The 27,997-nt window shown below is 39.3% G+C and overlaps 1 long non-coding RNA gene across 2 annotated transcripts; it reads left to right on the forward strand.

The window, feature by feature from the left end:
• The first annotated feature begins 14 nt into the window (after positions 1 to 14).
• LOC122241965 lies at positions 15 to 27,997 on the forward strand. Of its 2 annotated transcripts, none has more exons than XR_006222069.1 (7): positions 15 to 53; positions 525 to 906; positions 3,663 to 3,742; positions 24,144 to 24,252; positions 25,420 to 25,494; positions 26,884 to 27,008; positions 27,718 to 27,997. It is a non-coding gene; the product is annotated as an uncharacterized LOC122241965 (long non-coding RNA). The 2 variants fall into 2 exon arrangements; XR_006222070.1 differs by having other exon boundaries at positions 774 to 906.

Genomic DNA, 27,997 nt, shown 5'->3' on the forward strand with positions numbered 1-27,997 from the left:
ACCTGAGCCGAAGTCGGACACTCAACCGACTGAGCCACCCAGGCGCCCCTCAGGTGGGTTTTAAATATGGTGTTGATGCAGAAAGATTGGAAAATGCTGCTAGAGGATATGTCAGAGAAACTAAAGGTGTAGGGAATTTAATCAGCATGAAATAAGGGTGAATTAATTCAAAGCTCAGAGGTAGGTTGGTTTAGAGCCAGACATGAACATGCTTTGATAAATGTGAACTTAAGATTCATATTTTCATAAAGTGATAAAATATTAACCTTAAGGACTATTTCCAAATTTTAAAAATATTTCTCCTTTGTAATCTCTTTCTTGAGACTCACTTTTCTCTACCTCTGCTGAGGCAGTAAGGTACCTCTGTCTGGGAAAGGTGAAGATACAAGGCCTAGAGAAAATTAAGCATAAAATAGGAATAGCCTGAGTTCTATAATGTTTATGCCAGATCACAAACTATTCTGTTTATCTAAGATTTGCATTTGTCAACTGCCTAATCATCTGCTCGACTGTTCTTCTCACAGGATGCATGACGATCAAGTGTGCTCTTCAATCCCCTTCAAGTTTTGGACCTGTTGTGTAATTCCTCAGCACATAATCAAAGTGCTATTTGATCTAACTGGTTTGGGGTCTATATACAATGATCTCCTTGGAGGAGTCCCCAGATGTTTTCCAGATCATTCGTTCCGTTGATTCAGTACAATTTATTGGGTGTGTGTGTGCCAGGTACTAGTTATGCAATGATGACTAAGATAGTCCCTATTCTCTGTCAGTTTCTTATAAGTCTGTGAACTGACCACACAGATGACCTGCAGAAGTCTGCTGCAGATTCTCCTGCCCTATTCCAGACCTCCTGAACCCAAATCTCAGAGGCAAGGGATTCTGCGCTTTGAAGATGTTCCCTAGGTACTGTTGCTTTAGGAGTTCATAATCTTTTAAAACACTTGAGATAGTGGGAGATCGGGAGGGGACAGAGACTTGGGGGGAGGGGGAAGGTATGGCCAAATAGGAAAACAAACAAATACACTACGGTGTGGTAAGTGCTAAAATAGAGATATACAGGCAAAGCGCTGAGAATATATGAGGAGGAGTTAAGCCTAACTGCATAATGTCAGAGGAGAGAATTGCCAACAGGAGATTTCTTAAAGTACCTAGAATTATTATTCTTTAGCATGTTAAGAAACTCACTTGTCTACTTGGAGTACAACTAAAAAAACGCAATTACTTTTTGAAAATGAATTCCCAATTAAAGATGATCTTGAAAATCATGTTCAGAGATCCATCTGAGTTAACAGCATTTCTACTTGTAGGAGTTTATCTTAAGGATATAATTAGGGTGGGGCATCTGGGAGGCTCAGTTGGTTAAGTGTCCAACTCTTGATTTCTGCTTAGGTCATGATCTCACAGTTCATGAGATTGAGCCCTATGTCAGGCTCCATGCTGACAGTGCAAAGCCTGCTTGGGATTCTCTCTCTCTCTCTCTCTCTCTCTCTCTCTGCTCCTCCCCCATGTGCACTCTCTGCTCCTCCCCCACGTGCGTGCTCAGAAAATAAATAAACTTTAGGGGGAAGAAAAAGGCTATAATTAGGGTATAAGCACAGGCTTGGTTACAAAGCTGTTCCCTGCAAATAAATCGTGCCCAAGTGCTCATTTACATCAAGTCCCAGAATCAGTTCTCTGTGGGACAACTTTCCTGTCCCCACTCATACTATTGTGAGGCCATGATAGTTTCCTTTTCTGCTCTTCAGACTCTACAAAGCCAATACGCAAGATTTTGTTTAGTGACAAAAATGGAATTTAGGAATTTAATTCATCAGGAGCCCTGGCTAGCCACATTGGGCAGTATCGTGTACACAGTATCAGTTTTCGCGTTGATGTCTAAACTTCAAAAATGGTGATTTGGCACACTGGCACACTAGCCATTCATTGAGGAAAGATGGTTTTCATGCCTACCTGCCTTTTGTTTGGACTCCTCCACTAGGCAGATGTCTCCTGGACCATAGGTTTTCAGTTTGGCCTATACATGAGAATTACTTGAGCCACTTTAAAAATAAACATCACTAGTCTCTACACAAGACCAGTCAAATCAGAATCTCTCAGGTGGGGCTTGTGCTTGTGAACAGGAACTATATTTATTTATTTTTTTCCTAATTCCCAGGAAAACACTTGACATAATCAGATAGTTATGACCCCTACTCATTCATTCGTTTGTTTATTCATTGTCGAACACTTGAGCATGTGTTCTAGGCACTTTTAAGTGCTAGGGACAGAGCAGAGAATAAAATGGTCAACTCTCATCAACATTCTAATGGGAAGAAATAGACAAGTAGTATCAGGTGATGATGAAAGCTCTAAAAATAAGACATGGTAAGGGTATACAACCACATAATTTATCAAATAAAAACACTTTGAGAATAATTATTTATAATTATGCCAAGATAATGCAGATGAAACCAGGACTGCCCTGGATAAACTGAGATACATAGTCATTCTGGCTAAGGTATTAAAAAGCTATAAGGGAATGAGGTGCTTTTTAAAAATGATGTGCTGTGCAGGGAAGGCATTTCATAAATGAAAACATTTAAGCAGAAGCCTGAGGGAGATACAGGAGCTGGCCATGAAAATATTAGAGTAAGAGCATTCCAGGTAAACAGAACAGCACATGCAGAGGCTCTGAGGTAGAGGTAAGCTTGGCATGCCAGAGGAAAATTACAGAAGCCAGTTTGATTGGAATGAACAAAATAGAGTTCTGTTGAAGAAGTCAAAGGAGTGGCCAGATTTCATACCTTTTAGGCCTATGGTAAGGACTTTGGATTCTACATTGACACAGAAAGCTATATAATTTACTACATAATTTACATTTTAAAAGGATAACTCTGGTTGCTGTCTGTAGAAGAACCTTGTAAGATGGCAGGAGTGAAAGCAGGAAGATCAGTTAATAGTCTAGAGAAGAGATTATTGTGGTTCAACAAGTGTGGTAACCATGATAGTGATAAGATGTGATTAGATTCTGGATATGTGTTGAGGGTAGAGCTGAGAGGGTTTGCTATTAATTAGGTATGGGTTATGGGGGAAACTGAAGACACAGGAATGACCCCTCACTCTGTAGCTTGAGCAGTTAGAAGAATGTAGTTGTCAATCATTGAGATGGTGCAGACTGTGGGAAGCAGACTTTTGAGAGCAAGGGGAAACAGTGTAGTTTTGGACATGTTAATATTGAGACATAATAGGGGTGCTTGGGTGACTCAGTTGGTTAAGCGTCCGACTCTTGGTTTCAGCTCAGGTCATGATCTCACAGTTTGTGAGGTTGAGCCCTCCATTGGGCTCCATGCTGACAGAGCAGAACCTGCTTGGGATTCTCTCTCTCCCTCTCTCTCTACCCCTCCCCTCCTCTCTCTTTAAGTGAATAAATAAACAAACAAACATTAAAACAAAGATTGAGATACAATAGATATCGAAGTAGAGATGGTTACGAGGCAGTTGGATAATGAAGACTAGCGCTTAGGGGAGAAGCTAGCATTGCTTGCTACCATGTCTAAGAATATCCGCATTTCTAAACCTACAGAGCAAACACACTGATTCCTTCATTTGACAAGGTTAATTAGGAGGGCTTAAAAATGTATCTTTTTAAGTAAGTACTGGGCTGTATTTTGCATTTGCAGAGGAAGGAGATTGATTTTCACAAAGCCTGGAAGTGAGGTGTTGTCCAGTGGTGATGTGTCCACTCGTTTCTCCAACAAAGGTAAATTCTAATTCCTATAAACCTAAGCTAACTTATAGTTCCTATTACCCCACTTTGTCAGTGAAGATCCCACACAGGGAAGCTGACTGAATAAGAAATTACTTTGAGGCTAAAGAAGTGAAACAGTTGACATTTACTTATATGTTCTATGGGTTTAGAGGGAAAAAATAGCCAACTCCAAATCAAGCATATTAAAATATGAAAATTAAAAAGTCAGTGAAGGCTCATACAAGTTTCTAGTAATGTAAGCATAAATCTCATTCTGAAGCAAAATCTTATATTATCAATTAGAGTTCCCATTATTTATTGACTACTTGCCTACAGATTCTAAAGAAGCAATTGTCTTTCTTTTTCAAATGTAAAACAGATGGAAATTTGCTGTATCAGGAAAATCTATATTAAGCAAAAGAAAATATTTCCAATATTATTTCCTATATTATTTTGATTTCATCTCCTGCCTGAAACTCTTATTTTTCACTTTCTGAGGAGTTAGCTAAATTAGAAGTCAAGAATCTGAATGACTTGTTCTCAGTAATAAGCATGTTTACACTGAAGCCAAAGTAACCTCTTGGTTTTAAAGTTTTGCCAAGTCACCAAAACACAATGTTTCTTTGGTTAAAAATAAAGCTCTTTTGATGTGAAATCAATAAGACCATAAGAAAAAAGAAAACTGACTTTTTTTTTTTTTAATCAGGCTTCAAAGTTAAAAACCAGGAAAGTTTAGCTGCATCACCAAAACTCTGGGTGCAGTCCTATTGTTGGGCTATTTGCATAGATAAATGGCCCAGAAAAGGATTTGTTGATTGATGATCATTTTTATTCATTTATGGAATACCTGCTGTAAGTAGTTACTGGGCATGCAATGGTTAGCAAAACAGACAAAATCCCTGCCTTCATTTAGCATATGGAAGAAGACAAATTTTACTCAAATAGTTACTCAGATCAACATATAATTACAAACTTCAGTAAATGCTTTGAAGAAGAACAGGATGCCATGACAGAGACCAACTTAGGCTAGGGGAGCCAGGAAGGGCATCTCTGGTGAAGAAAGATTTGGCTGAGTTCTTTCTTAATTTTTTTTTTTTTTTAACATTTATTCATTTTTTGAGAGAGAGAGAGAGCACAAGCAGAGGAGGGGCAGAGAGAGGGGGAGACACAGAATCCGAAGCAGGCTCCAGGCTCTGTCTGAGCTGTCAGCACAGAGCTTGATGCCGGGCTGGAACTCATGAAATGCAAGATCATGACCTGAGCCAAAGTTGGGCGCTTAACCAACTGAGCCACCCAGGCGCCCCACATTTGGCTGAGTTCTGATGATTCAGCATTAACTAGATCAGAGGGAGATGGGCAGGGGCAGTTAACAATGATCAGGGGATGGGAACAGCAAATCCAAAGCCAGAATTGTGAAGGTGTGGCATGCAGAAGAGAGCTCCTGGGTCTGGAAAGTAGAAAGTGAGAAGGAGAGTGGTTGGAGATAATCTAGAGATGTAGACTTTCAGGCCTAATTAAGGATTCTAAAGAAAAATAGGGGTGCCTGACTGGCTCAGTTGGTACAGCATACAACTCTTGATCTCGGGGTTGTGAGTTCAAGACCCACACTGGGTATAGAGATTACTTAAAATCTTCAGGGGCATCTGGATGGCTTAGTCAGTTAAGCATCCAACTTTGGCTCAGGTCATGATCTCACAGTTCATGAGTTTGAGCCCCATGTTGGACTCTGTGCTGACAGCTTAGAGCCTGGAGCCTGCTTTGGATTCTTTGTCTGCCTCTTCTCTGCCCATCCCCCACTTACGCTCTGTCTCTCTCTCAAAAAAAAAAAATAAAGATTAAAAAAATTTTTTAAATAAAGTATTTATAAAAAGAAGACAAAAATAGGCAGTCATTGAAATGTTTTAATTAGGAAAATGACATGACCATATTTTTATTTTTAAAAGTCAACTCTGGGGGTGCACCTGGGTGGCTCAGCCAGTTAAGCATTTGACTTCAGCTCAGGTCATGATCTTGCAATCTGTGAGTTCAAGGCCCTCATCAAGCTCTGTGCTGACAGCTCAGAGCCTGGAGCCTGCTTCAGATTCTGTGTCTGTCTCTGTGATTCTCTCTTTCTGCCCCCCCCCCCCCCCCCGCTCATTCTTGCTCTCTCTCTCTCTCTTTCTCACTCAGTCTCAAAAATAAATAAACATTTTAAGAAAAAAGTTTAAAAGTCAACTCTGGGGTAAAGTGAACTTTCACTTCCAGTAATAGATTTGGTAATTCAGGCTAATATTCTTACTGAGGAAATCCACGTAAGTTGGACAAAATATTTTAAAAATCATTCTAGGAGCTAACATGAAGAATGAACGTAACAAGATCTGAGAGAAAGAAACCCAGAGAGGTGAGAATATTTAGAGCCACTTTTCCCAAAGAGGTGGCGGAGAAGCTGAACCAAACTTTTGACAGATTAACAGGGGAAGGGGTATAAAAGTTGAAGTCTGAGGAAGGTCAAGGGGCGTGACAACACGCAATAAGTTGGGAACCAAAGGACTACATTGGCAGTAATGGTAAACTAGAAATAGACTATCCCTTCTAGCTTCAAATCCTCTCAGGTCCCTCAATTGGATTAAGGTGATCTAGGATTGCTAGTGACCTTAATCTTTTGCCAGAAGCAAATATAAACCCTCCTTGGCCAAAGATATTATTTTAGACCTCAAACTATTTTTACAGTTATCTAAATGCAATATCTGACATTCACTTAAAAATAATCAGATAAGCATTCACAAAATGATGGGATATGTCAAAGGACACAGAAGAATCCATGAGTTGATAAAAATACTCAAACAAAGGGCAAAGAGAGGAGGGAAAACTCTTCTTTACAGAGGAATGCCAGTTAATAATGTAGATGGATTGATAGCATTAAAAAATAATTTTGTAACCACCAGAATAGTAAGTGATAAGGAAATGCTTATTAATGGATGTTAACACCACTGGGTAAACAATTGGAAAATAGGATATCCACATAGTCTCCAGTATCTTCTTATGTATTATTAATAACAAAAGGAAAGAGGTATTTTGACAGTAGAGAAGTCTGATACACACCACCTTAACGAAATGATCACACTTAAAACGACCATTAACTGACATTATATGCCTTCTGATATGGTGAACAGAGGAGGACAAACCATCATCAATGTATTATTGTTATAAAGTATATATACATAAATATGTTTTTTAATTTGGCAAGCGTATACTGAAGTCTAATTGCAGAAAATTAGACTTGTTTTAGGAGCTGTGGAGAATAAGACCTAAGATAGTATAGTAATGTCTTCTTTAAATTCAAGTTTATAAGCTAGTTGGTAAGATAAGCCATCCAATGTAATTATATTACAAGAATTATTTTATTTGCCAAGATTTCAAAGATTTTTTTCAAATGCCTACCTGGTCATCCAAGACTCTAGCACTCTCCTGTATAAACTGTTGTCAATTGTCAATAGAAACAGTTATAACTCTGAAAGTAGTGCTTTCATTAGGACAATTTGATTTGGAAATCTTTAATTTTGCCCACTGAGCTATATATAGGTCAATTTACTTCAACAAAATGTCAGAGTCTGTTATGCCTTGGGAACTTTATGGGCACTGGGCATACATCTTCATAGTACTTTGCTAAAAGGCAAATCATCCCCTGGGAGATGTATCTTTTTAAACTGCTGGTAGTCATTTCAATTTTAGTTTAAGGACTTTCCATCTTGAGAGTAGATTTTGACTGGGATAGAGAACATGAGGGCATTTGAGCACCCAAGGCATAAAAAGAGAGGTTTTCTTTGAAACAATCAAGTGAAGAAAATGGATGATGATTTTCTGTTATTGTTAAGAAAGTATGGGAGAGTTGAGGGATTTAGTTGTGGAGTTATTTCATGTTTTTTTTTTTTTTTTTTTGCAGAGAAGAAGATTGGTTGGTTACATGTTGGTTGGTTAAGGAGAGAGGTTAAAGAGTAAAAGGGAGAGAAGAACATTACAGAAATTTAACCATACCTTGCCATAGCTACCTAGAACCTGTCTGGGGAGTAGGAGTAGGGCAGGTGGAAGAAACCAGTTCTAGAACATCAATATTTACTCTAAGCAAGAGAAAACAATCATACAAATCCAAATAATGGAACATTTTAAAGAACTCCTTAAAAATAATGTCATAAGAGGAAAAGAAAAAAAAAAGCAGCACAACTATTCTAGATTAAAGGAAACCAAAGGTTATGCTTGATCTTTATGTGTATACTGGATATTCAGAAAATGCTATAAAGGATATCATTCAATTAGGGAAATCTGAATATGTGCTGAATATTAGATAAATATATTATGGTATCAATATTTAATTTTTTGAGAGTGATGAGAGGTACTGTGATTATGTAGAAAAGTATCTCTGTTCTTAAGATAAAGATACACGTTGAACTATTCAGAGGGTGAAGCACCATGATATCTGTAGAGTCCTTTCAAATGGTTCAGGAAAAAAATATACATATATGCAGTACTCACTTTGCATAGTAGTGTAGCACTCAAGTGACCATGTGAAGTGAAATTATGCTAAGTAATTTTAATTATCAGTGGAAAAAATTACCAGTGTTCCATGAACTTTAAACATTTTTGTCAAAACATTATGATGGCCAGTTATAAATGTAAGAAAGTAAGAAAATAGTAAAACTAATTTTTAATTGGCACACTAGCATTTAAAACAATAGAAACATTGAGGATTGAAGTATTGCATTTCTTTGTGAAAAACAAGTATAATTTGAACAGTTCTTCTGATCATATAGCTATTTGGATCAAGCATCTTCTCTGTGCCTTTGCAAATGGTCATACTTCAGAGTTTGGATCAGCTTGCACCAGTTTATCATTTGCACTTATAATGCTGTGAAATATCTTCAGAAGTTCTTTTGATGTGAAGTTTTTGCCAATGTCACTTCCTCCAAGACATTTTCAACCTTTTCATCGTAACCACTTTCCTCCTTAATCTCAGTAACTTTGCATCTACTGAGTTCCTCTGGCTGTATATCTAGAGTGTTACTAATGGTGACAGTGTCAATATTCCCAGTTGTCTCTTTTGTACCTCCATTTGTGCTTGATTCAGATTTCACTTTCAGTGTTATCACTTTTAACTTCTTTCCTGCACTTTCATCTTTTTGGCCAATTTCCTCTTTCAAATATCATTTTTGTAAAGGGTCATGTGAGTTTATCATGGGGAGAAAAGGAAGCAACACAATTGCATGCTTTGCTGTCTGTGTTTGAACTGAATAACAGATGTGCAGGGAGGGACCAATCATTGACAAATTTTGAAAGAAGTGTCTTGATTGGGTACTACGACTGATTGTAATGGGAATCTGATAATTATAGAGTGATTTGAAGATTGAAGCTCTGGCAGTGAAGTTGTCCTTTATGCAAATATAGTTAGTATACTATGGTAACAGAAATATGAATCATGCCATGTGTAACTGCCTGTATGTGTGTTTGTATACCTAGATATGTGTGTGGATCTCAATAAAGGATATAGAGGTGCCCATTGTTCTATTCTTGTAGCTTTTCTGTAAGTTTTAAACTTACCATAATAAAAGTTGGAGGAAGGAAGGAAGTAGGTCATGAGGAGACAAGACAATGCAATAGAAAACCTAGAGAAACAATAGACAATAAAAACAGACCAACAGGATATCCAGAGAATAGAAAAGGCTGTGGAATCAAATTGCCTGGGTTTGAAACCCACTTTATCCATCAGCTCTGTGATCTTGGGCAAGTTATATAATCTGTCTGAATCTGTTTCCTCTTAAAAATAATGGAGATAAAAATATTACCTATTATATGGGACAATATAATGATTGAATAATCTGCATATGTGAAATACTTAGAACAATAGTGGTATATAGTAACTATAGTGTAAGCTGTTACAGGCTTGTTAAGATAGGGGAGACTAGTGTGTTTAGACATTAATAAGAATCCAGAAGAGGGAGGTTGAAGTTGCAAGAAGGGACAATTAATGGATATAGTTCCAAAAAAGGTGGGAGGAGATGGGGTCCAAAGCAACAGAGGAGTTGGTCTTGGACTAAAGAATATCTCTATTTTAACAGGAGGGGAAGAGAATAGGATGGCTAAAGGTATAGGTTGGGTAATAAATTTGCTAGGGAGAAGGTATTATAAGGCAATGACTTCTGATTTCTCCAGGAAATAAAAGGGGAGTTATTTTTGGAGAGTGAACACTAAGGGGATTAGAGGTTAAAAAGAGTAGGAGAACACTTGAAATGGCCCTTCTAGAGAGCAAGAGAGCAGTTGACCAAAGAAGTATAACAGAATTGTTAGCAGTGTTGAGGACCAAGAGCTAGTCACCTGAAAATTATAGTCATATCAGCTTGCCCTTTTGTGTTTCTCAGTTGTGGTGCACAGTTGCCTGGGTGCAGGCATGGAAGATATGGGCCATTGAGTTCATCCAAGCTTGAAGTTTTTCCAGATTGATGTTATGAAACAATAAAGAGACAAAGGAACTTAGGGTATTGGCAAGAGGAATACTGAAAGTACGGACCATGAAATCTAACCTGGGAGTAAGAGAAGCAGGAGAAGGCTAGTGATGAGAGAAAGTAAAGGAGACCATGAATCAGAGAAGGCTCCCCTTGAGGTCAAGTAATGGTCCTAATGAGAATTGTTTAACAAGCAAACTAGCCATTTTCTAAATTAGGTTAATCCATCAACCACCTGGAGTCTGTGTAAGCACTGGAGTTGAAAAGTTGAGAGACAAGTTTTCTTTGGAGAACTGTTGGAGTACCCTGGTTTTTTCTTTTTCTTCCCTTCTATCCTAGGTGAAGGGAGTGGTGCTCCTCTTATACCAGGTGAGAGAGAGATTTTAAGGAAACCATTGAAGAGCTTCAAATGTGCCTCCTTGAGTTTGAAGAGTGTAAGGGCTGGTAAGAGAAGCTCTTACCAAATTAGGTATGTGTGGTGGCAGGATGGGATTGAGGGGAGGGCAGTATGTAAAGCTGTGTTGGGAGCAGGCTACACACATCCACCAGCAGCTGGGCAAGGGGAAAGTGAGTATTTCTCCTGGGTCAGATGCAGGGCTATGGGAGGAGCCAGTCTGGAGCTATCTCAGGTTGCATGACTAGCTTGAGGGAGTGGCCACAAGATGGCCAGGGGCTGAGGAAGAAATTGTAGGTCAGTGGGAGGTGAGAGACATTGCCTCCATCATGGCAGCTTACTGGAGTGATCCAAGTGGGAAATATCTCTTCAAAACTCACAAAAAATAGCCAAAGGAAAGAGTCAACAATGGGATTCTGCCATCCCAAAGGCTGCAATGATGGATTGTGTCTGTGCCAATCAAGTGAAACCACAACCTCTCCTCTCTCCTCTTGATCCAATCCGGGAGGATACAGAGGCAGTTGAACTGGAATAGGATGGAGAGGAAAGAGAAGCTCTCTCCCTCCACAGGCTTTTCATCGAGCAGCAGGAACAAGATGAGGGAGGAGAGGAGCTTTAGCTTTGAAGATGGTTCAAATTCTATTGAACATTTTAATGATTGCACTGAGACTTTTCTTGTGACTGAGAGTTCCAAGAAGAATTTTTATAACCTGAAAGCCAGAAAAGTTAGTGGTCTGCTCTAGTAACAAGGAAAACAAAACAAAAACTAGCTTAGAGAGGGAGTTGAAAGGGCAATTGGGAGCAAAAAGGAACTCACCTTATAATTCTGCCCTCTAGAGTTGCAGCTCATTCACTGTAATACTGATTACCCCAGATTAGTGAGATAATGCTGGCAAGGTCCAGAGTGTGGCTGTGGGTGGGGCAGGCTGTGAAGGAGTGGAATAGAAGGTCATTGAGGGTGAAGAGGCCAAGAAATGAGAGGTCTGGTGATGGATGAGTCATCTTTATGAATGCCAAATGTTGGGGTAGAAAGACTACAAGCTTTGTGCAAGTGGTTCTTAAACTTAGGAGTGCATTAGAATCACCTTGAGGGCCATTGAAAGAGACAGTCTTGTTGAAGTAAGATACGGCCAGGGTTTCTATCTATTTTTACTAAGTTCCCAGGTGATGTGGAATAGACAACAAAGTTTGAGAACCACCACCCAATATTCAGTGGAGAGAAGTAACTGGTTAGTATATAACAGTATCTACCAGAAGAAAGGAAGAGAGGGTAGTTTAGCCAAATAGCAGGGGCCCCTAGGATGCAATTTTTTGTTGCCCTTTTATGGGTAAGAAAGTGGTGGTCTGGAAACAGTAATGGAGACAATAGCCTCCTAACTCATTATCCATAGTTACCATTTTCCTCCCTCCCTCTTTCCTTCCCTTCAGCTCTCTTGTGAAAATTTGTGAGTGTTAGGTGTTGACTTGTGTCTCCTCAAAAAAAAAAGATATGTTGCAGTCCTAATCTCTAGTACCTTAGGATGTAAACTTATTTGGAAATAGCACCACAAAAATTTAGAAATAGATGTAGTTAAGATAAAGTAATACTAGAGTAGGGTACGCCCCTAATCCAACATAAGTGGTGTCCTTAAAAAAAAAAAAAAAAAAAGATGGCCATGTGAAGACACAGAATGCCATGTGATGATGAAAGCAGATATTGGTGTTACACAGCTGTAAACTACAGAATATCAAAGGTTTCTGGCCAACTACCAGGAGCTAGAAAGAGGAAAAGAAGGATCCTCTTACAAGTTTCAAAAGAAGCAAGGCCATGGTGACACCTTGATTTTGGGGTCCTGACCTCCAGAACTGGGAGACCATACATTTCTGTTGTTTTAAGCCACCCATTTATGACACTATCGTGGCAGCCGTAGGAAACTAACGCAATGAGATATTCCTTTTTTGATGTGCTATAAATCATCTCTTACATTCTGCCCATGATGTGTCCCTGCCCCTTTCTACTGAACTTACAGTTTCAGGACACAGAGAAACCATATATAAGTCAATGGATGTCACTAGAACAAGAAAAAGTTCACTGCTTCTCCACCTACTTAAGCTGAAATACAATATACTTTGTGTTCTTGTTGGAGTTTTGAGCCCCCACACTGGCTTCTACAATTATTATTGACAAATGAATCAGTTCATACAAGACGGTAACTTATTAGAGTAGGTGTATGTGAAAGTTATTTTGAAAAAAAGGAAAAGAAGCCTATAAAATATACTCATGCGCTGCTCTCACATGAAAGCATTCCCATGAGGAATCTTAAACAGTCTTCATTAAAGGGCTGAAAAACTTCTTGGCAGTTGTATGTAATGGCTTCCATTTCCAAAAGCCCTCCCATCCTCTGATTCTCATAGTTCTTCTCTTTTTCCCAATATTGAAAGAAAATCTTGGGCCATTCCATGGCCCAAGAGCTCACACTAACTGACTCCAGGAAAGACAAAGTTCCATTCACAGCATATCTCATTAAGCTATCTAAAGCCTGCCACAGTCCCTAAGAGGGTGGTTCAACCAAGAGGTTGGTTCAAGATATACCTTGCAGCCTAGAAATGCTCCCTCTAGAAATTTAGTTTACAGAAAAACCCCAAAGGGCCAAGTAAAGGACTAAGGTGGCTTGCAGATTCTAGAGAGAGGATAGAATAGTTACTAGGTGAGCTGAGTAGTCCAAGATGAACGTTCAAAAGAGGGATTATGTGCTAAATCTTTTACATCAGACCTTAAACATGAGCAGGGTTCATTAAAAAGGCATCTGGGCCAGAGATTCTTGCCCAGCTTTGCACATACATGGTTTCAAACTCTCTCCAGTCATAATCCTGCCTTCTACTAGACATTTTCACTTGGATGCTCTGCAGCTACGTGAAACTCACCATACCTAAAACCTTAGTGCATCTCAGCCCCGTTTGCCTCCCCCATATCTGTCTCCTCTTGAATTTCCTTTTAAGTGTTTATTTATTTTTGAGAGAGAGAGCACAAGCAGGGGAGGGGCAGAAAGGGTGGGGGGACAGAAGATCCGGAGTGGGCTCTGCACTGATAGCAACGAGCCTGATGCGGGGCTCATGCTCACGAACCTTGAGATCACGACATGAGCCAAAGTTGGACGTTCAACCAACTGAGCCACCTAGGCACCCCAAATTCCCTTTTTATATGCTCTCTGAAACTGCCAAAGAGTTATGTGCTTGTACTTTCTCAAATGCAACTGTTCCATCTCACCTGCTCTCCAGTCTGTCTTCAGTATCCTTCACATTCCTGAAACTGCCTGCTTAAGACCTCCATGACCCTTGTGGCATCCAGTCTAATAGTCACTTTACTCTCCTCATGCTCCCAGCTCAGTAGTATCAAGCTGCATACTTCTCACCTGACCATTCTCCTTTCATGACCTCTGGTATATTACACATTGTGGTTTCTTTTCCACTTCCTTTCCCTGTTCCTCTCTGTCTCCTTACATTTTCCTCTTCAATCTCTAAAATATGGAGTTCCTCTAACATATCTTTAAATACCATCAGTCTATGTTGATCAACCATATATCAAATAGGCTCCAGACTTGTAAATAGTAATTACTAATTTGACATCTCTCTCAATGACTCTCGGCATTCCAGACATACTATAGCCCCAACCAAACTCTTAATTCCCTTTCAACTCCTCCCAGCTCAACCTGTTCTTCCCCAGTCTTCCCAATTCAATAAATGATATTCTATTTCATGCAATTGCCCAAGCCAGAAACTTCTTTGTTTCCCTCATCTCCTACAGCTGATCCATCCATAAACCTAATGATTCATACCTTCACAATAAATGTCAAATGTACTTCTCTTTATCTCCCTTAGACTACTTTGGTCTAAGCCAACACCTGGTCCCCAAACTGATTTCTCTGATACACTTCTTACCACCTTTACCTCAACGCCAGTCTCTTCATCCAGAACAGTCAGAGAGTAAACTCTTAAGAGCTTCCAAATATAGCCTACAAGGCCATGCATGCTTTGGCTTTTGCTAGCCTCTCCAAGCTCATCTCATTCTGTGCTCTCCTGCACCCACAGAACTTAAATCTGCTGTTCTTTCTGTTCCCCAGACCAGCCTAGCTCTTTCCTGCCTGAGGACTTTGCATAAACTGTTCCCTTTCCTGAACACTCTGCCTACTTCTTTAATGTGTATTCCCTTCACCTAATTACACTCGATATTAGGTACAGGGATTGACATAGAGTAGGCTTTCAGTAAGTATTTCCTGAAATAGGGCAACAAATGGATCTGACCTGAAAATTCCTCCAACAGCCCATTGGTTAGTGAGTGGGACAAGGTGAAACCACTTACTCTGTGCCATAAAATGCCTGTTAGAAAAACAGAATGAAGTTCAGGGATGCCTCGGTGACTCAGTCGGTTAAGCATCCAAGTTCAGCTCAGGTCATGATATCACGGTTTGTGAGTTCAAGCCCCACGTCAGGCTTTGTGCTGACAGCTCAGAGCCTGGAACCTGCTTTAGATTCTTTGTCTCCCTCTCTCTCTGCCCTCTTCTGCTTGCACTCTGTCTCTCTCTCTCTCCCTCTCTCAAAAATAAACAAACATTAAAAAAAGAAAAAAAGAAAAACAGAATGAAGTTCAGAGAGACATCCAAGTTGGTTCTCCTTTTCCTTAGGGATTCTACCATCCCCTCATTGGGCAGTTAAGAAAGTAACCAAAATATTGAAAGACTATTTAGCCAGCATGGGACAATTTAAATGCTTTCAGAAAAAGTTAGGGTATAAATCACAAATAATAAATACCCACTTACACAGCAGCAGTAAAGAAAGAGGACTACTTACCAAATGGTTAGTATAGACTCCTGATTCCCATCATTTTCATCATAAGGATTTGATTCATTATACTCTTCCTATAAGGACCTCATATTTTTAAAAACATCTGTCTAGTAAACAAACTACATTCATCATGTAATAATTTACTTTTCCACTTCTAGTTAGACATATATAACCCCTATTTAGAGCATTTAACCAGCATGCTATGAAAATTGGAAGCCAAAGTAGGGCCAGGTAGCTTTGTTTTAGTATTATTAAAATTTTTACTGGGGTTTTTGAAATATTTAAAATATCTTGCAAACTCCCACCTGGTATTCTATTCAAAGCTTTAGCCTATGTAAAGAAAATAATACACATGGTTCATTTATCTTTTCTTCAGAAAAATCTCCCTGTGGCTCTTTGCTGATTATTAACTGTAAAGTGAATTGGATTCTTTGGGGGAGAGAAACTCATCATCGTGGTATTTTGATAATAAGGTAATGGAAGTTTAGGTAGTCTACTGGAGCCAAAATACAATAGACGCCAGAACACTGCTCTACATCAGGGCAGATGCCACCGTGGAATCTCACATGCCTTTCTCCAATGGTTGCCATGCAGCAGTAGAGAAGGAAATGGAAAGGGAGTAAAGGAGTAAAACTTTCCTCTAGAGTAAACTATTGGGTATCTTTTTATTCTGTTCTTAGGATAGAAAGTAATAGTATGTATTCATCAAAACTAATTTAACCACTAAACCTCTTTTTCCTCTGTACTTGTTAGGTTATTTTAATCATTTTTAGACACTATTAGTTCTTAAGCAATTTCCACTAAGGGAAGGAGAAACATGTAAATGTTTTATATCCATAAAATGAACACTTATTCAAGTGCTGTAAGTATCTGAAATAAACTAATGATACTTGTCAACTTGTCACTTTGAGAACATTTCTTAAAAACTGACCATATCAACAAAATTGGTATTTTTAGGGAACTATTCAAGATAAGCAAGCAAATCATGTTACATAAGTTCTAAAGAAGAAGAGGAATGCTAATCATATAGTTATACTGAACAATTTAACACCGGAACTCAAGATGTTTCAATTCATAATTTTACTAACAGGTGCTGAATCTCCTATATTTTTATAGCTTTAGTGTGGGAAGTAAGCTATAGTTCAGTTGGTGGAAATTTTATCTGACTAGACAAATGCTTGATAGATCAAGCTTTTTTGATTATTAATGCACCACACAAGGAATACAGATTTTTACTTTTTCTGTCAAGATGTTCCACAAACATCCCCATCTTAAGACTGTAAAGGACACTAAAAATGAACATCTTCCTCTACATTTTAGCCACAGACAAAAGAACTGTAGTGACTCTTCTGAGATTATATATAGCCTCTGCAGAGCTGAAATCCAAAGCTGTAGGTTCTTTTTCATTAGGAGTATGTATAAATTTTATCTCCTATTATCATTAAAATGATATGTTTTAACCATATAAGTCAGTGGCATTTACTGCCTTCACAATGTTGTGCAACCATCATCAAAACCTTTCTATCACTCCAAACAGTATCACTGTATATTTTATGCAGCATGTTCAATAAGTGTTTATTCATGAAACAGTTCATCCACTAAATACATATATATACATATATATACACACATATATATATATATATGTGTGTGTGTGTATATATATGTATATATACATGTATATATATATATGTGTGTGTATATATATATATATATACATGTATATATACATGACCTTCGGCTCAGGTCATGATCTTGCGGTCCGTGAGTTTGAGCCCCGCGTCGGGCTCTGTGCTGACAGCTCAGAGCCTGGAGCCTGTTTCAGATTCTGTGTCTGCCTCTCTCTGACCCTCCCCCGTTCATGCTCTCTCTCTGTCTCAAAAATAAATAAACGTTAAAAAAAAAAAAAAAAGAAAAAGAAAAAGAGTGAGAGAGCAAGCAGGGGAGAGGGGCAGAGGGAGAGAGAGAATTGTAAGCAGCCTCCAAGCTCATCACAGAGCCCAACACGGGGCTCAGTCCCATGACCCCAGGATAATAACAGCCGAAAGCAAGAGCTGGATGTTCAAACAACTGAGCCACCCAGGCACCCCTACCTGTAACTTTTTACAAGATAAATTTTATTGGTGTATAATTCCCATAAAATGCACCTAAGTAATGGTTTAATGAATTTTAACAAGCAAATACAACCATGCTTACACCCACAGTCAAGAAACCACAAATTTTCATCACGATAAGATGTTCCCTTGTACTTGTTTTCAGTCCAGACTCCCTCACCCCCAACTCCTTAGTCAACCACTAATGTGCTTTCTGTAACTATAGATTTTGCCTTATTAGAATTTCATAGGGGCACCTGGGTGGCTTAATTGGTTAAGTGACCAACTTCGGCTCAGGTCATGATCTCATGGTTTGTGAGTTGGAGCTCCACGTCGGGCTCTGCAGAGCCTGGAGCCTGCTTCAGATTCTGTGTCTCTCTCTCTCTCTCTGCCCCTCCACTGCTCACGCTCTGTGTCTCTCTGTCTCTCAGTAATAAATAAACGTTAAAAAAAAAAAAAGAATTTCATAAAGATAGAATCGTATATATGCACTCTTTTATGTCTACTTTCTTTTGCTCTGATACTGTTTGAGACGACTGATAGTGTTGCATGTGTTAGTTCCTTTTAATAGCTGAGTAATATTCTTTTGTGTGGATATAACTTATCAGTTCATCTGTTGCTAGATACTTGGGTTTGCAGCTTTGAATACTATGAATAAAGCTGCTGCAAACATTCATGTACAGATGTATACTGATACATGTTTTCATTTGTCTTGGGTAAATAACTGTGAATGGGATTCATGGGTTGTATGGTAAGTGAATGTTTAACTTTTTAAGAAACCACCCAATTATTTTTCAAAGCATTTATAGCATTTTATGTTCCCACTAGCAATGTATGGCAGCTCTAATTGCTCCATGCCCTTGCCAACTGTTGGTATTTCAGTCTTTCTAATTTTAGCCTAATGGGTGTATAGTGGTGACCCACTGTGGTTTTACTTTGCACTTCCCTGGAGGCTAATCATATGGAGCATCTTTTCATGTGTTTACTGTCCATTTATGGATCTTCATTTGTCAAGTATCTGTTCAAATCATTTGCTCCTTATTTCATTGGATTCTTTTACCTACATACTATTGAGTTTTAGGAGTTCTTTACATATTTTGGATGCCTGTCTTTTGTGAAATGTGCATTTTGCAAATATTTTCTTCCAGTTTGGGGCTTATCTATTTCTTTAATATTGTCTCCGAGCAGAGTTTTTTTTATTTCAGTGAAGTTCAGTTTTTTCATTTTTTATGATTTTCTCTTATTAAGAAATTTTTGCCTATCCCAGGTTTAAAGTTTTTCTCCCATGTTTTCTCATGCAGTCAACTGTAGACTTTTGTAGATGTCCTTACTCAGCTTTAGTAACTTCCCTGCTCCTGATTTGCTAACAGATTTTATTATAAGTGAAACATTTATCAAATGCTTTCTCTACCTATTGAGATGATCATATTGTATTGCCCTTTATTCTGTTAATATGGTGAATTACATTTATCAGTTTTTGAACTTCAAATCAACCTCCTTTTCCAAGGATAAACCTTACTAGATCATGATATAGTATAATTTTTAACACTGCTGGATTCAATTTGCTAATATTTTGCTAAGGATGTTTGCATGTGCATTCATGAGTGATACTGGTCAGTGTTTTTCTTATATCTTTAACAAGTTTTGATATTAGTAATGCTGGCTTTGTAAAATCAGTTAAGACATATTCCTTCCTGCCTTCTATTTTTTGAAGGGGTTTATATTGTTTATATTTTTCCTGAAATGTTTGAGGAAATTCACTAGTAGATCTATCTGTGTCTAGACTTGGGCTCAGATTAGGACTTAAAGTTTTATTTTTATTTACTTGTTTATTTAAGTTTTTTTTTTTTAATGTTTGTTTTTGAGAGAGAGAGAGCATGAGAAGGGGAGGGGCAAGAAAGAGAGGGAAACACAGAATAAAAAGCAGGCTCCAGGCTCTGAGCCCTCAGCACAGAGACTGACGCAGGGCTCAAACCCACAAACTGTAAGACCATGACCTGAGCCGAAGTCAGATGCTCAACCAACTGAGCCACCCAGGTGCCCCAAGACTTCAATTTTTAAAATAGATATTAGGAATTCAACTTCTTTAACAGATATGAAGTTAAACAGGTTTTCTATTTCTTCTTGAATCAACATTGATTGTGTCTTAAGGAATTTGTTCATTTAAGTTGTCAAATATATTGATAAAGTTGTTCATATTACTTTATTATGCTTTTACTATTTATAGAATCTGTAGTGATGTTCCTTCTTTGATTTCTAATATCTGTGTCTTCTTGTCTATTGATTTCATTGATCTTTTCAAAGAACCAGATTTTGGTTTCATTGATTTTCCCTTTTGTTTGTGTTCTATTTTATTATTTCTCTTAATATTATTTATTTTCCTTCTGCTTACTTTGGTTTAAATTCTCTTCTTACAGCTTAAGTTGAAAGCTTTGATTCTTGATTTTAGACCTTTCTTCTTTTGTAATATAAAATTTTAAGGTATAGATCTCCTTCCAAGCACTGCTTTTGCTGCACCCACAAATTTCTCTGTGTTCTGGTTTCATTTTCATACTGTTCAAGATGTTTTCTAATCCTCCTGTGTTTGTTGATATATAGGCTTAGAAGTGTGTAATTTCCAAATATTTAGGGATTTTCCAGATATATTTCTTTTACTGATTTCTAATTCCTTTGTAGTCAGAGAATATACTGAATGATTTTAATTAAGTCTTGTTAAATGGCCTAGAATATAGTTTATCTTGATAATTGTTCCGTGTGCACTTGAAAAGAATGTGTATTTTGCCATTGTTGGATGGAATAGTCTGTAAATTCCAAGTGGATCAAGTTGGTTGTTGTTCAAGTTGGTTGTTATTCTATGCCCTTATTGATTTTCTGTTTGTTCAACCGATTGAGATAGAAGTATTGAAATATCTGACTGTAATTGTGGATTTCCCTATTTTTCCTTGAAGTTCTATTAGTTCTTACTTTGTGTATTTTGAAGCTGTTATTATGTGTGATCAAGGACACTCCATTCTGGCTGGTCAGAACCCAAATGTCCTTTAGGCTTGTCTGAGCACTGGACATTGGCTAACAGCTCACCAGTCATTATATAAGCTCTTACAATATGCCATATACTATATTTATCAATCGATATAGGCTAGGTTAGGCTGTGATAACAAGCAACCTCCAAAGGCCAGTGGTTTGAAACTTGTCACAAAGATTTTTTTCTTGCTCATGTTACATGCCCACTGCATGTTGACTGTGACTATTCTGTGTCCTGTTTGAGACTTTAGAGGGATAGAACAGTTTCTGTCTGGAGGACTGCTGGTCATTATGGCAGAGAGAAAACATGGCAAACTGTGTACTGGCTCTTAAATTTTCTGCCTCAAAGTGTCATATGTCACCTCTATTCATACTTCATTTACTTCATTTCACTATTTTATTTGTGAATAAAATAGTCTACCACACTGTGTTAAGCATTCAAACACTTTCTCTTTTAATCTTCATTAACAACTTTCCAGAAATAAGTACTATTATTGTTTCCATTTTACTGAAGAGGAAACTGAGGATCAGAGAGTAATGTGGCAAAAGCCAAGTAATAATCAAATGGCAGGGCCTGGATCCAGCTTTGCTGACCCCATTGTAATTGTGCTATCCTGCCATAAGAAAAGGAAAAGGAAGGAGTGATCGAGTTTGGGAAGGAATATAGCAAGGAGAAAGGAAATGAAGGGAGACCCTAAAAATATTTGTAAATGACTACTTCCTATGGAAATCTGATCTGGCGATCAGCAAGAGGTTGGATATGGAAAGGAGAGAAATTCCTCTTAACTCGGTTCTTCCCAGTCCACACCTCATCTGTCCATCCCATATCACATGACCTTATCTCATGTCATCCCAAGAAAGCCCAGCTCCTGTCTCTCTACATTCCAAAGGCCCCAACCCTGTTACCTATATTGAGGTTCCCTCAAGTCCCAGTCTGTATTGATTATTCTGTTTATATGGTCCAAGAAAAAAGAGTTTACTACATTTAGCAGTGACCACAGATATTTCCATCATTTAATCCTGGCATGTCATAAAAATCCAACACTTGACAATTTATTATTATTTCCTCTGGAAACCTGTATGCCAGTGATTTATAAAAACCAAATTGCCCTTTGAACCAAAATCTATATTCAAAGCTTTCTGAAACAATGCTATGAAATTAGAGGTGAGTATAGCTTATTAACACAATATTAGAATTCTATCAAAAAGAAAAAATAAACTGGAAAATATTAGCATATATTTAAAAGGCTTAAAATCTGTGTTTTATAAAATGCTCATACAAAAAATATTAGATTCTTGCAAGTAAATGAGCTGGGGAAAGAAATAGATGTTTCATTCAAGAGGATATAACTAGTAAACAAGTACATGAAAACTAGTTCAATCTCACTAATGTAAAAGATAAATACAAATTAAAACAATGAGAACCATTTTACATTGTTTAAAGGGGCATACAACTTTCTAAATGTCATTACTTGGTCACTTTTCATTCTTTCAGTGAAATTGTTATAATCTGATAGTACTGGTATTACTTTTTGTCGAGAATCACGTGGTGGCAACATATAGCAAGCTCATGGGGTGAAAGGTCAGAATGCTTAAGCCTATATATTTCTGAAAGAACTCTGAGCTTGTCCGGCATTCTGGTGGGGCGGGGGGGACTGCAGCCACTTGATAAACCTCTGATGGAGAGTTGTCTGTCTCTGATGGGAAAGGTGGGAGACCATGGGTGGGGCGCTCAGAGCCTGTTGGTTCCTGGGTGAAATAAAAAACCCCTCACATCTAGGCTTTTGACCTTTACTTAATCCTACCTCTGAAGAAATAATCCCTAAGGGAAAAAGCTAAATAAACAAGGATTAGCCACAGTGTTAATTGTTATGGAAAAGATTACAAAATAAGTGCCCAATAGCAGGGGAATAATTAAAAATATGGTGTAGGTATTAAAATTCAAATTACAAGGACTACACAGCAACATAGAACATGCTTCTGAGATAGTTTTAATTGAAAATGGGAAAATGCACTCATTGCAATTATTCACCAGAGCTAGAAGGGAACAGGGTCAATGCACAGTTAGCTCTGCTGAGGTGACAACATTTTGATCACAAATTCTCCCTCACTTATTTAGATTTATTGTATAATACAGATAGAATATTTATGTAAAAGGAATTCTATTTTTAGAGAAAAGGAGAAATAGGACACTATGACCCTTTTCTACTCAGCTTCTCGTTGGAGGCTTCAGAATTTCATTAAAATGCAAAATTCACAATCATCTTTATTTTTGGTATATCCTGATAAATATATTATAAGCTTACTCTGAATCTGAATTGGTCATCCTCATGGGAGGATTTACATGTAGATAAATAGCTCTTATGTTAATCCATTTAGCTCCAAAGACTGTAAGGGGAATGTGTACTAATCATATGGTCCGCTTGTTAAGTTTTTTAAATCACAGGGAAATATGCGAGGTGTTTGTCATGTCAGAAAGCACAGGAGAAACTTACATTTCTGTTTTCAGCTACAGCTACATTTCAGGTGAGGAATCTCTCCATTTACAACAGAGGGCTTAACTGTTAATCTAAACAAGTACAATAAATACACAATTTTATCTCGGTTTCCAGATTTTTGGATACTCTGTTTTTATTGCACTTTTCAGATTAACAGTTGGACCCACTGCATTACATTTAGAGATGCTTCACCTGAGGAGGGGTTTGGAGGTTGAAGAAAAACATTTAGCATATTATTTGAAAAGTAACTAAAATACTGTTTACAAACAAATGTATCTGACTTTTTTTAAATTTTTTTAAATGTTTATTTATTTTTGACAGAGAGAGAGACAGAGCATGAGCAGGGGAGGGGCAGAGAGAGAGGGAGACACAGAATCGAAAGCAGGCTCCAGGCTCTGAGCTGGCAGCACAGAGCCCGATGCGGGGCTCGAACTCACAGACCGTGAGATCATGACCTGAGCCGAAGTCGGATGCTCAACCGACTGAGCCACCCAGGTGCCCCTGCATCTGACTTTTTGAACATCCTGTGGTGTCTTACTGTTAGCTTTAAATTTCGTCAATGGCAAAAAATAGAAAAGCCAGAGAGTCTCCCAAACTAGGGGGATGGGAGAGTAGAGCAAAGGGTAGGAGAGGGAGGAGGAGGAAAAGGAGCTGGAAGTTTTTGTGCTGTCTTGACTGAAGAAAGTTAGGTTGAAATAGAAACCTTGAAATGAGTTGTGGGCTCACTGATCGATTAGGAGAAGGTAGTGAACAGGGGAGGGGAAAGAAAAATATTCCTTCCAGCACTTCTGGGAATAGCCTCAATATTCACACAGTGAGGCTGAGAACAAATTGTGAGGTAGATGAAGCTCTAGAAACACTTCTCTCTTCTTAGTAGCTCTCCTAGCCTTCAAAGATAACAGCAGAAACTGTGTGTGTGTGTGTGTGTGTGTGTGTGTGTGTGTGTGTGTGTGTGTGGTGGGGGTGGCAGCAGAGGCAGTGGTATGAGGAAGGAGAGAAAAATCTCAGAGAAGATAATGAGGCTGTGGAGTGTGGGAGCCCAGAGCAGAAAATATTCTGGTGCTTGAGAGAACAGGAAGGCGTATATATAAATGTGTGTGTATCTCTTTTTAGATCCTTTCATTCAGGAGGCATCTCCCTGGAGACGGAGGAAATGGTAGGAGTCCCCTGGGGTGCTGTCAGCTCCACTTGCTGAACTTCTGGAGAAAGAGTGAAATACTAGGTAAAGGAAATGCCTCCAGCCTGCTCCTAGGGAGAGGCAGGACTGGGAGGAGTGGGGAGGTGAGAGGGACCCTTGACCTGAATAAGTTGGAGACGTTTCCAAGTGTGGCTCCCTTCCCACTCTCAACCTCACAGCACTAGTGCCCCTGACAGGAAGGAAAACTGCCTTGTCCTGTGGCCCCTTTCAGTTCTAGTACAGCTAGACGGATGTTCCCCACATTTGTGCTCTTACCTTCTTTACTTCTAGGCAAACCCCAAAGCCCCCAGCCTCAAAGAAGGGCCATTCCTGGGGCAGTGCTGACAAGTCCAGGTTAGAGGGACTTGGGAAGTCTCAGATCAGAGGCTGGCACTCTTATCAACCACCCTACCCAACCCTTGTGTCCATGCTCCTCCTTGAAGGCCTGCCTATCAGAGGTTTATTTCTGACCAGGGCCACTAGGACAGAGGAAGTTTGTGGGGTTGGACCACCACACCATACATCTGCACCAGCCTTCTTTGCTACTCTTTTCACTGCAAATGTAAAATAATCCATTGGCAGTATCACTTCTGTGGTCCCACTTATATCATTGTTTCTGGGACTGTGTTGAAAACAAAATCCTGACAAACAAATGTTTAGAACACAGACTCTTTGAAGAATGGTGTCTTATACCCATTTACTACAACAAGCATTTCTTATGTATCTTACACCAGTCTGGGAAATGCTCTGTCTGTGCTTTCATAAATTCGGCCGTTGCTGCTGGTGCTCCAGGATGGTTTTAGGTTGTACACTAACAGGGCAGCAAATGCCATTGACTTATCATGAAAATATTACCACCATTCTAATTATCCTTCTGATTATACCAAAGACAAGGTCCTGGTTTGGAACTAGATCTTTAACACTGTTCTAACACTTGCTTATTGCTATTATTACTGTTTAATAAGTATAGGTCAAGAGCTTTGGGCTGGTTTAGGTGATACAGAGGCTGAATTCCAAACTGGTGGCTCTGTGACTGAATCCAGCCTGCAGATACGATTTTTACTATGCCATATTTATATTTATATATATTTTGGGCCAACATTTAGAAACTCCAGAAATTTTGCCTAAAACCCCAGATTCCAAGCTTCTGTTAAATAATCAAAATATGCTCAAATTCCTTCATGGCAGAATCTGACTCTATTCTCTAAACAGGACACATGCTCTGGGGCCCTGGGCGGCTCAGTTGATTAAGCGTCTGACTTTGGCTCAGGTCATGATCTTGCACTGGTGAGTTTGAGCCCCGTGTCAGGCTCTGTGCTGATAGCTCAGAGCGCAGATCCTGCTTTGGATTCTGTGACTCCCTGTCTCTCTGCCCCTCCCCTGCTCGCACTCTGTCTCTCTCGCTCTCAACAATAAACGGACATTAAAACAATTTTTTTAAACAGGACATGTGCTCTCCACTTTGCCACAGTCTCTACCACTCCTTATCATGTTATACAGGACCCATATATTATTCACTTTCATTGCCTTCCCAGCCCCTCTACGCATTTGCATCTTAGGTCTATTTTAGGAATTCTGTGGCTAAAAAGGTAGACCACAATCAAGCTTGACTTTCAGGCTAAGGAATTTGGTCTTCATTCTATAGGAAATAGAGAGCCATTAATTTTTTAGTAGGGTAGCCAAGGCTTAAAGCAACTCTTTCAAAAATGATTCTGACTTTTATTTGAAACTAAGGATGAGGAGGGGAGAATGGAGGCAGGGGGCTGGTGAAGGGGTAACCTTAAATTTCATTGTCTCAGGAAATGGAAGCTGGGCCTAGGCTGTGAAATGAGTGGGTCTGGCCTACATGGCCTCCAGACATGCAGTTAAGAACAGGATCGGGAGCCTTGGGCAGTGCAAGGACAAGTAGAAAGCCAAACCTGGACTGAAAATGCATGGTCATCAGTGAGGTGAAGCTAACTGGCCCAGAGCCTAGAGGGACTTTTTGAAGCAGAGACACAAGGCCCTTAAATAAGGGCCTACAAGCAGGAAGGGAACCATCAGAGCTGGTTCTGGCCAGGCAGGCAAAGGTAATGCCAAGGTGGTGGTTGTGGGAATGGAAATAGCTGGAGAGATGTAAAAGCCATTTAGAAGGAAGATCCAGTGATACTGGTAGCTACTAGGAAAGGGAGTCTTAAGGAGGAATAAAAAAAATGATTCTAAGACTCCTAACTTGGGAGCCAAAGAAGATAGTGGTGAGGAGGAAGAAGACATTTTTGAGTATATGAAATATGAGGTGCCATCAGGATGCCCAGTAGGCACTGGAAGGACTGACGTTTAGAGAGGTGTAGGCTGAAAGTAATACTAGGGTATCATCTTGCACAAAGATGAGAGATGAAGATAGAGAAAAGGAAGAGGGAGGGAGAGAAAGAGAGTAAAGAGTAAATCTTAGGGCAAATTTAAATTTAGGATGTCCATGAAAGTATCACAAATGGTCTGATATGGAGGAAGAGAAACATTTAGCTCCATGCTGGTTAAGGGGCAAGGGGCAAGGCCATAGTGTTGTCACAACCTTCAAAGACCACAGCAAATGAGGACCAAGAAACAGAAGCAGAGCCAAAGTAGTATTTTCTAGAAAGAGGATCTCCACATTCATTCATTCAACAAGTATTTATTGAGAACCTAGCTTTTATCCAGGCCCTGAACAAACGGAGGTGGGCCAAACAGAGACCCTATGCTGATCGAACTTACATCCTGCTGGAGAAGACAGACATTACACAAAGACTGATCGTGGTCAATGTTACCAAGAGAAACAAAGCAGGGTAAGTGGACAGATAGTGACAAGGTGGTCCAAATAGGCCTCTTTGAGGAGGTGGCATTAACATAACCCTAAAGTGAGGGAGTGGGCCATAATAATATCTGAAGAACAACATTCTAGGCAGAGGGGAAAGTAAGGGCCAAGACAGTCTGGCACATGCTTGGTAGGTATTAGAACAAAAAGGAGGCCAGAGTAGCTACAGAACAAGGGAAAGGGGGAGCCAGGGGCGAGGTCATGAAGAACCACATAGGCCAAGCTAAGGATTTTGGATGTTAGCCTGTGGGGGCGTGCTCTTTGGAGGGTTGAAACAAGACAGTTACATGGTGTTACTTCACTCTGAACAGGATCACTCTAGAGGTCTGGCTATGGCTTAAAGGGTGGGGCCACGAAAGGTACAAGGGCACAAGCAGACAGTGAGGAGATTCTTATGTGGTAGCAGTGAGAGATGGTGGTTTGGAGCAGGAGGAATGTAGGGAGCAGGAGCAAGATGGATATTGGAGGGATGGAGCCATTCAAGAGGGAGACCTCCCAGACGGTGTAAGAAGCAGGGAAGAACAGAACCGAGAGCACAGGGGCAGGAGCAAGGAAACTGTAACATGGAAGAATATAATCATCCACACTCAGGGGCGGTTTAGAAGCTTTGAGGCAGAAGAAGGCAGGCTACCCTGGCCTTCAGCTCAACCACTTTTGTTTTTTTTGTTTTTTTCTTACAGATCCCTGTGGAATAGCTGTTGATTTTAGAGGAGGGTGAATTTGTCAATGTTGAAAGAAGACCCACTTGGGAAGAAAACTTGATTTTGTGTTTCCAGTGTATGACAGGAAAATGTTGACCTCTCCAGACCTCAAGGATATATGTAAAACAGAGAGCTTTTTACCTCATACTATCTAGAGTCTTAAGAATAACACCTCGAGGGGAGCTTGGGTTGTTCAGTTAAGCTCTTGGTTTTGGCTTAGGTCATGATCTCATGTTTGTGAGATCCAGCCCCACATCGG

The sequence above is a fragment of the Panthera tigris genome, chromosome C2, assembly GCF_018350195.1.
Source record: "Panthera tigris isolate Pti1 chromosome C2, P.tigris_Pti1_mat1.1, whole genome shotgun sequence".
NCBI classification, from domain to species: Eukaryota; Metazoa; Chordata; class Mammalia; order Carnivora; family Felidae; genus Panthera; species Panthera tigris.